Raw genomic sequence first — 6,897 nt, forward strand, 5'->3', positions numbered from 1 at the left:
TGACTCTAAAAAAGTAGGGTGTTCTATTAAACATACGAACCCTTTCGTTAAATGTGAAGAAGGGGTAGTATACCACATTCCATTGAAGTGTGGAAAAGAGTATATCGGCCAAACTGGCCGATGTATTAATGAACGCCTGCGCGAGCATAAGCTTTCATTGAAAAATGGATATGGTTCTAACTTGCCGCTGCATTGCAAGGCCTGCGGAAATGAGGATGAGCGGGTATGTGAAGCAAGGCTTCATAAATAATAATATATGGGGTTTTACGTGCCAAAACCACTTTCTGATTACGAGGCACGCCGTAGTGGGGGACTCCGGAAATTTTGACCACCTGGGGTTCTTTAACGTGCACCTAAATCTAAGTACACGGGTGTTTTCGCATTTCGCCCCCATCGAAATGGGGCCGCCGTGGCCGTGATTCGATCCCGCGACCTCGTGCTCAGCAGCCTAACACCATAGCCACTGAGCAACCACGGCGGGTAAGCAAGGCTTCATGATACGACAATCATGTATAAAAGTAAAGATTCTGTAGCGCGTGAATTGTTGGAGGCCAACGAGATTAGGAAAAGAGGGGACAACTGTGTCAGTACCCCGTCTTTGAATATATACACGAATGAAAGCATGTTTTTAGATAAGTTTTATATTTAGATTAAGCGTGATTCCTTATATCTTCAGTGTTCTCGCACGTGCGCATTCATATATTCAGAGTTCCTCTTTTTTCATTCTCCTCTCCCCATGGCTATATAATCAGCCACTTGTCATTTCAATAAACAGTTGCAAGTAGCGCCTTGTCCTCTCTGTTTTTCTTCTTGTGTGCTGTCACTTTTTGGCGCTTATTCTATTGAAAGCTATGCACCAACTAGCCCCACAACGTGTTTTACTAATTATGTGACGTTTGTGCGACGATTCACTGAAACCGAAGTCATGCGATGTTTAGCGTGGCTGCGAGTGAGGTCACTCACTTTTCTTTCTCTTGTTTAAGTGCTCGCACGGCGTCTAGGGCATTACAGAGTCGATCGAGTGGTATAGCACTTGTGTACAATGCAGTAACGGCGATCTTCAACGAACAAGCCTGAGGATTGCAAGCGATGGAGGCAGTCTTCGGTACGAAGGAGTTTGCATACTAGTTTGTAGGGGAGCACGGAGGGCCAGAGCATTTTTTAAGTGCGCTGCTGCTGCTGAAGTGGTGATTGACTGTGCTGGGTTTGGCTCGGTTGGCTGGGTTGGAGCTGCGCGAGAAGGAGGCTAGTCTACTTCTCGTAGACCCGGCCAGGTCAAGACCGCTTACAGAAAGAACCACTAGTTCAGCTCTGCAATGTGGAAGATTTTTTGGAAAAAGCAAGAGCCAAGTCTCGAGAGAACGCTTAATGGCCGAGGCAAGTTGCACGGAATAAACGTCTCACGCATTGTTCTGCGCGAGTCTATTATACGCGGGTCCCTTGCTAAAGTGCCCCACGCCTTGTCACGGCCATCCTCAGTTCGACCGCCAAATGGGGAGTGTGCACTTATTAGGATGCACCGCCAACCGGCGAGTGTAACTTTCTTTTAACACTGTTGCGCAGAGCAACCAAGGGAAAGGACTTGAACGGGAAAACAACACACGACATCTGAGCGTCTAGGGTTATACAGAGACCTGAGCCCTATAGGTCCATCAAGATGGCCCCACAGGGCCCATGTGTCAGCGCGCCTTCCATCTTATTCAGCAATAAAGAGATTTGCACTACCATTGACAACAGAGGGCGTAGGTAGACCGGGAAAAGCACACCTGCGCATGCGTTTAGGCTACATGTGCGCATCGTTAATTCCCTCAGGTGTCGTGTGTTGTTTTCTCGATCAAGTCCTGTCCCTTCGTCGCTATGCGCAACAGTGTTAACTAGCTGGCTGCGGAACTTTTCTGAACTACAACTTTCTCGCTTGATAGCTTGTGCGGGTTTTCACGCCGACTCTAGGAAAGGTGGCGCCCGTCCGTGCGTTTCAGAGGCAACATCAGGCAGTATCTACTATAAGGCGCATACAAAGACGACGCCGTGCACATATCGAGAAGAAGCCCTCGAATGGTAAGATGAGTGATGCTGATCTTGAACAATGTCCAAGTCGCGGTCGTCGGATGTATAGTCGCGGACGAAATTTAAGTGCTGTCGCAGTCAGGAAGAATCATTGCTCATCATCTTGCGGCGCTTGAGCTTATTCCTCTACTGTGTCTGCCCATCAGTGTTTTCTGTCTTATTTATGCAGAACAGGTTTATGAGAGGTTGTGTGTTGAACACACAGGCGCCTTTACAGTTGGGCTATGAAGGCAGACAGTTTTTCACGATCGATTGGCCAATCGTTTCTCTCCAAAACCTGGGAGCTGCCAATCCCTTGCTGCGGCAATGGATGAAGAAGCCCTCGAGGACCTTGCTGACACCCAACCATCACGTCGGGTCCCGTCCAGGAAACATGGAAGCGCATCAAGTCCCGCGCACAGCGAGGCAACCGAGTTGTACTCGGACAGCGTCGACGCGTTGGAAGACGATTTCATGCTTGTCATGAGCCTAACTACCAAAAGAAGACTGCTATGGAGGTCATGGAGTGGAATGTCTCGTGTCTCCACCGTGAAGATAGCACCACAGCGCGGGCCGTACACTATGCTCTTCACCTATGTGCACCCTGTGTCCAATCTGCGACTCCTAAACAAGCAAGTCATTTCTGCCTTTCCCGAGGGAATCGCGCCAAACGCGATGAAAGACGTGGGAATAAACGCACGGAAGAATGCCTTCGCGTAGGCGCTCTGCACCGTAGTGCACTGATAAGCCTGCGGCGCGTAACGGAGATCAACAAAGTGAAAGTGCGATCCATGATTCCTGCAGGCTGCAATGGCACTGTCGGCGTCATTTATGATGTCGATATTTCTATACCAACAGACGACTTGCCAATATTAATAAAGCCAACTACAGAAGGCACTCTTGTCGCGCGCATCACAAGACTTGTCAACACACGTTGCCTGAAGCTTGGGTTTGAGGGAGACAGCCTTCCCTCACACGTCAAAGTTGACCACGTCAATCCAGTCCGCCCATACGTACCGAAGCCCCTGCAATGCTGCAAGTGCTGCAAGATGGTATGCGTAGAAAGTGTCTGTAGGACTAACCTCGTGTACGGACGGTGCGCTGAATGTAATGCAGCAGATGCCTGCCGCGAAACTGTGCTGAAGTGCCCTAACTGCCATGGTACTCATGAGGCCTCATCCAGTGTGTGTCCGCGGGTGAGGAACGATCGGGCGGTACTCAAACGCATGGCACGGGACCATTCAACACACAGAAAGGCTGCCGCTACTCTCAGGCGACGATGACATCGCCACTGAAGAGCATCAGGAAGAGTTCCATCTACCGATAGAGATACACCATCTTCCGGCAAAGCAGCTAGCATATCAATGCCTACTTCCAGAAAGGCGGACACTGCGAAAACGAAGAAAGAGGCAAGACTCGCAGCTTATGAAAGTGGCCTACACTTCCACGAGCACAACCTCCCTCGGAGTCACATCACGTTGCGCCACCCTCGATGCCCTCACGACCCACTGAGGCGACGACGACTGAGGATCGCCAAGCCATAGTGATGCTGAAGTCATTTATGGATGCCATGCCCATTCTACTGAGCAACATGAAAACCCCCTCAGCACAGAGCGCACTGCAGGTGCTGGATACCTTGAGTCCGGTGCTTGCGGCTCTAGGGTAAAACCACGGCCCGAGAAGTCCTGTCCTTTCAAAAGGAGGTCATGAATGCATGTATTTCAGTGGAACGCCATAGGGCTTAAGTCACGCATGTCCGACTTTGGACAGTTTGTCTTTACGCACCGATTCCCCATTATCGTGATTTGCGATCCGAATCTGTCAGCTGCCATCAGATTGTCCGGGTATGAGTGCTTTATGTCCTCTACCCACGGAGAATGCAGCCAGGTAGTTTTGTTTATAAGCCGTGACTTGGCTTATGTGCTTCACCCAGTGCCTCATGAAGTAAATCAATACGTTTGCTTAACAGTGAAGAAGAAAAGCTCACGTTCACAATTTTTGGAGCCCTTTATCTCCAACAAGTAGTCCAGATTGTGAGCGCTTACGGGGAATTTTGACATCGACTCCACAGCCATGGGTGATTACTAGCGACTTTAATGCCCATCATTACCTATGGGAAAGCTCCAAAGTGAACTCTAGAGGCAGAACGTTGGTGTCCTTGGCTCCGAACGCGAATTTTGCCTCTCAAATGCTGGAAGCCCCACTTATCTGTGTAGATCAGCGTATAGTAGCTGCTTGGACCTTACCTTCGTTTCACGTTCGCTTTCGAGAAGAGTGCACTGGTTTTCGGATTTAGAAACGCGGGGTAGTGACCACATCAACTTATTTGAAGATCGATGGTTTGACTAGCTCCAAGTCCTCTAGAACCATACAATGCACCGATTGGCCTAAATACAAAATAATCATGGAAGACTGTTGTCATGACGGCACCTCCTATAAGCTACAGGGCGTGATAAAGAATGTCATACAAACAACCACGCATTCGCTTTCGAAGAGTTCTGCCCACACCAATTTCAACATCGAACTCGAGAAACTTCCAGCGATTCGCCGTCGTGCGGAACGAAGGTCTAGACGCACGAGGCCCAATCATGATTTGAGATTGGCTAGACGATGGATGGATACAACTTTCTGTCCCCGGGGACAGCCGTGATCGTATTGTGGTTAGTACCTTGGCTAGACGAACGCAAAAGAAAATAGAGCCTCACATGAACAAGCTGGCTTCCGGTCAATGGGTATCCTTTGGCGAGTCCCTAGACACTCAAAAACCTTTGTCACAAACATGCAGGATTGTTCATGGCCTTCGCACAACCTTTGGTCGGCGCTACCCATTTAAATCTCTGACGCTCCATCTACTATGTAGAGATATTGACGTCGCTGAATCCGATGAGGATAGCTATAGGGGCTTGTTGGTACGGCATTTCTTATTTTTTATAGCGCAAGCTGAACAAGGACAACAGAAAGGCACATCTGACACACACATTGCTAAATCTGACACATACAGTCGCTGAATCTTTCTGTAGAAAGATTGCTGGCGAAGCAAACTACGATGGAACGATTACGGGAACGCTCGACCACCCACTGTTCGCACGCGATCCCCGCGTGGAATGCCCTTTTTCTATGAAAGAACTAGAAGCTACGCTGGCTTTGTGCAGGCGTTCTTCAGCGCCAGGACCTGATGGCCTTACATACCGTGCCCTGTGTATAACCTAGGTGACCAAGCTCGGAAGGCCCTATTGCTCCTATACAACGACTCCTGGCAGACGGGTACGGTTCCGCAAGAATGGAAGTCAAATCGCCTCAATCCACATCTCATAGCTGGCAAGTCGCCTTTGGACATTTCCTCATACCGTACGATCGCACTGGCCAGCTGTGTTGGAAAAACAACGGAAAGAATGATTTTAACAAGTCTGTAATGATACTCAGAGTACTATGAAATCTGCCCAGATGGTATGGCCGGATTCAGGTGTGGCCGTTCGTTGACAGAGGACACTGTTGACTTGGCAACATTTGTGAAACACCAGAAGGCCTGTAAAAGACTACCTGCTGCTCTGTTTCTCGACGTTTAAGGGGCTTACGACAGTGTCACCCATGAAGCCATCCTAGGCACGTTAGAAGCCGTAGGACTTCGTGGAAAGATATATATGTTGGTGTGCAACTACTTACAGAGGAGATCATTCTACGTGCACACAGAAAATGGCCCGACATCCGAGCATTACGGTAGTCGAGGAGTGCCTCAAGGCGGAGTGCTTAGCCCGGCGCTTTCCAATCAAACCCTCATAGGATTAGTTGACAACCTGCCAAGCACCGTACGACTTTCCATCTATGCGGACGACATCTGCATTTAGGCATCAGGTGTAACAAAACTTCAGCTTCGCACTCAGCTTAAGAAGGCAGCCACAATGACATCTTCCAGCCTTCTTCAACAAGTACTTGAAATTTCATGCGGAAAGTGCTCAATGGTGGCATGCACGAGAAAGCCAATGTCTGCTTGTGGCATCGCAATTAACGGACAACTTATACCATACAGCAGAAGCCATAGATCTTCGAGGGATTAGTGACCCTAATGTCATTCATGCTACTTTCTCTTTTCCTGTAACACTAAATAAGACACATAAGAAAACTATAACGCTTTACGAAAAGGATGACTATGACGCAATTAAACGTGAACTTGACACCTTCTTCCCCACGATTGAAGCCGCAAATGGCAATCAGTCAATATTTGATAACTGGTCAATGTTTAAAGATAAATTAACAGATTTGAGTAACAAATATATTCATAAATTTCACATTCACGCCAGTAATAAAAAACTATGGTTTACTAAGGCCTTAAAAAAACCTGAAAATAAAAAGAAACGTCTTTACCGAGTGGCTAAAAATAACGGGAACTCGCATCGATGGGAAATCTACGAACAAAACCGAAAACGAATATCTGATTGCTATCCGCAGTAAAAGCGTTCCTTTTATGTCACCAAACTCCCAGAGTTGCTGCGCACTGACCAAACACAATTTTCGCAAGTAATAAACCCTCATCCTGTTCGCACTACTACGCTCACCAATGACTCACACGAGGCAATTACCGATACTGAATGCGCTGACACTCTTAATTCCGCATTTGCAACAATATTCACGGAAGAAATCGGAACGAATATTTCTTGATGGTTGCAATGTGGGCTTGTTGGTAATGCATCTTGAAGAGGTGTAGGTAAAGTTTATAGAATATTGCTACGGAACAATATGTGCGATCGCGAAAAGGGAGCAGTGCGAAGACGACGACGACGATGAGAAGCTAGCGCGGGCTGTTGCCTCTTGGCCAAGCGCCGCGTATTTTATTGTAAATATACTTGTACATAG

The sequence above is a fragment of the Dermacentor albipictus genome, chromosome 6 (genome assembly GCF_038994185.2).
Source record: "Dermacentor albipictus isolate Rhodes 1998 colony chromosome 6, USDA_Dalb.pri_finalv2, whole genome shotgun sequence".
NCBI classification, from domain to species: Eukaryota; Metazoa; Arthropoda; class Arachnida; order Ixodida; family Ixodidae; genus Dermacentor; species Dermacentor albipictus.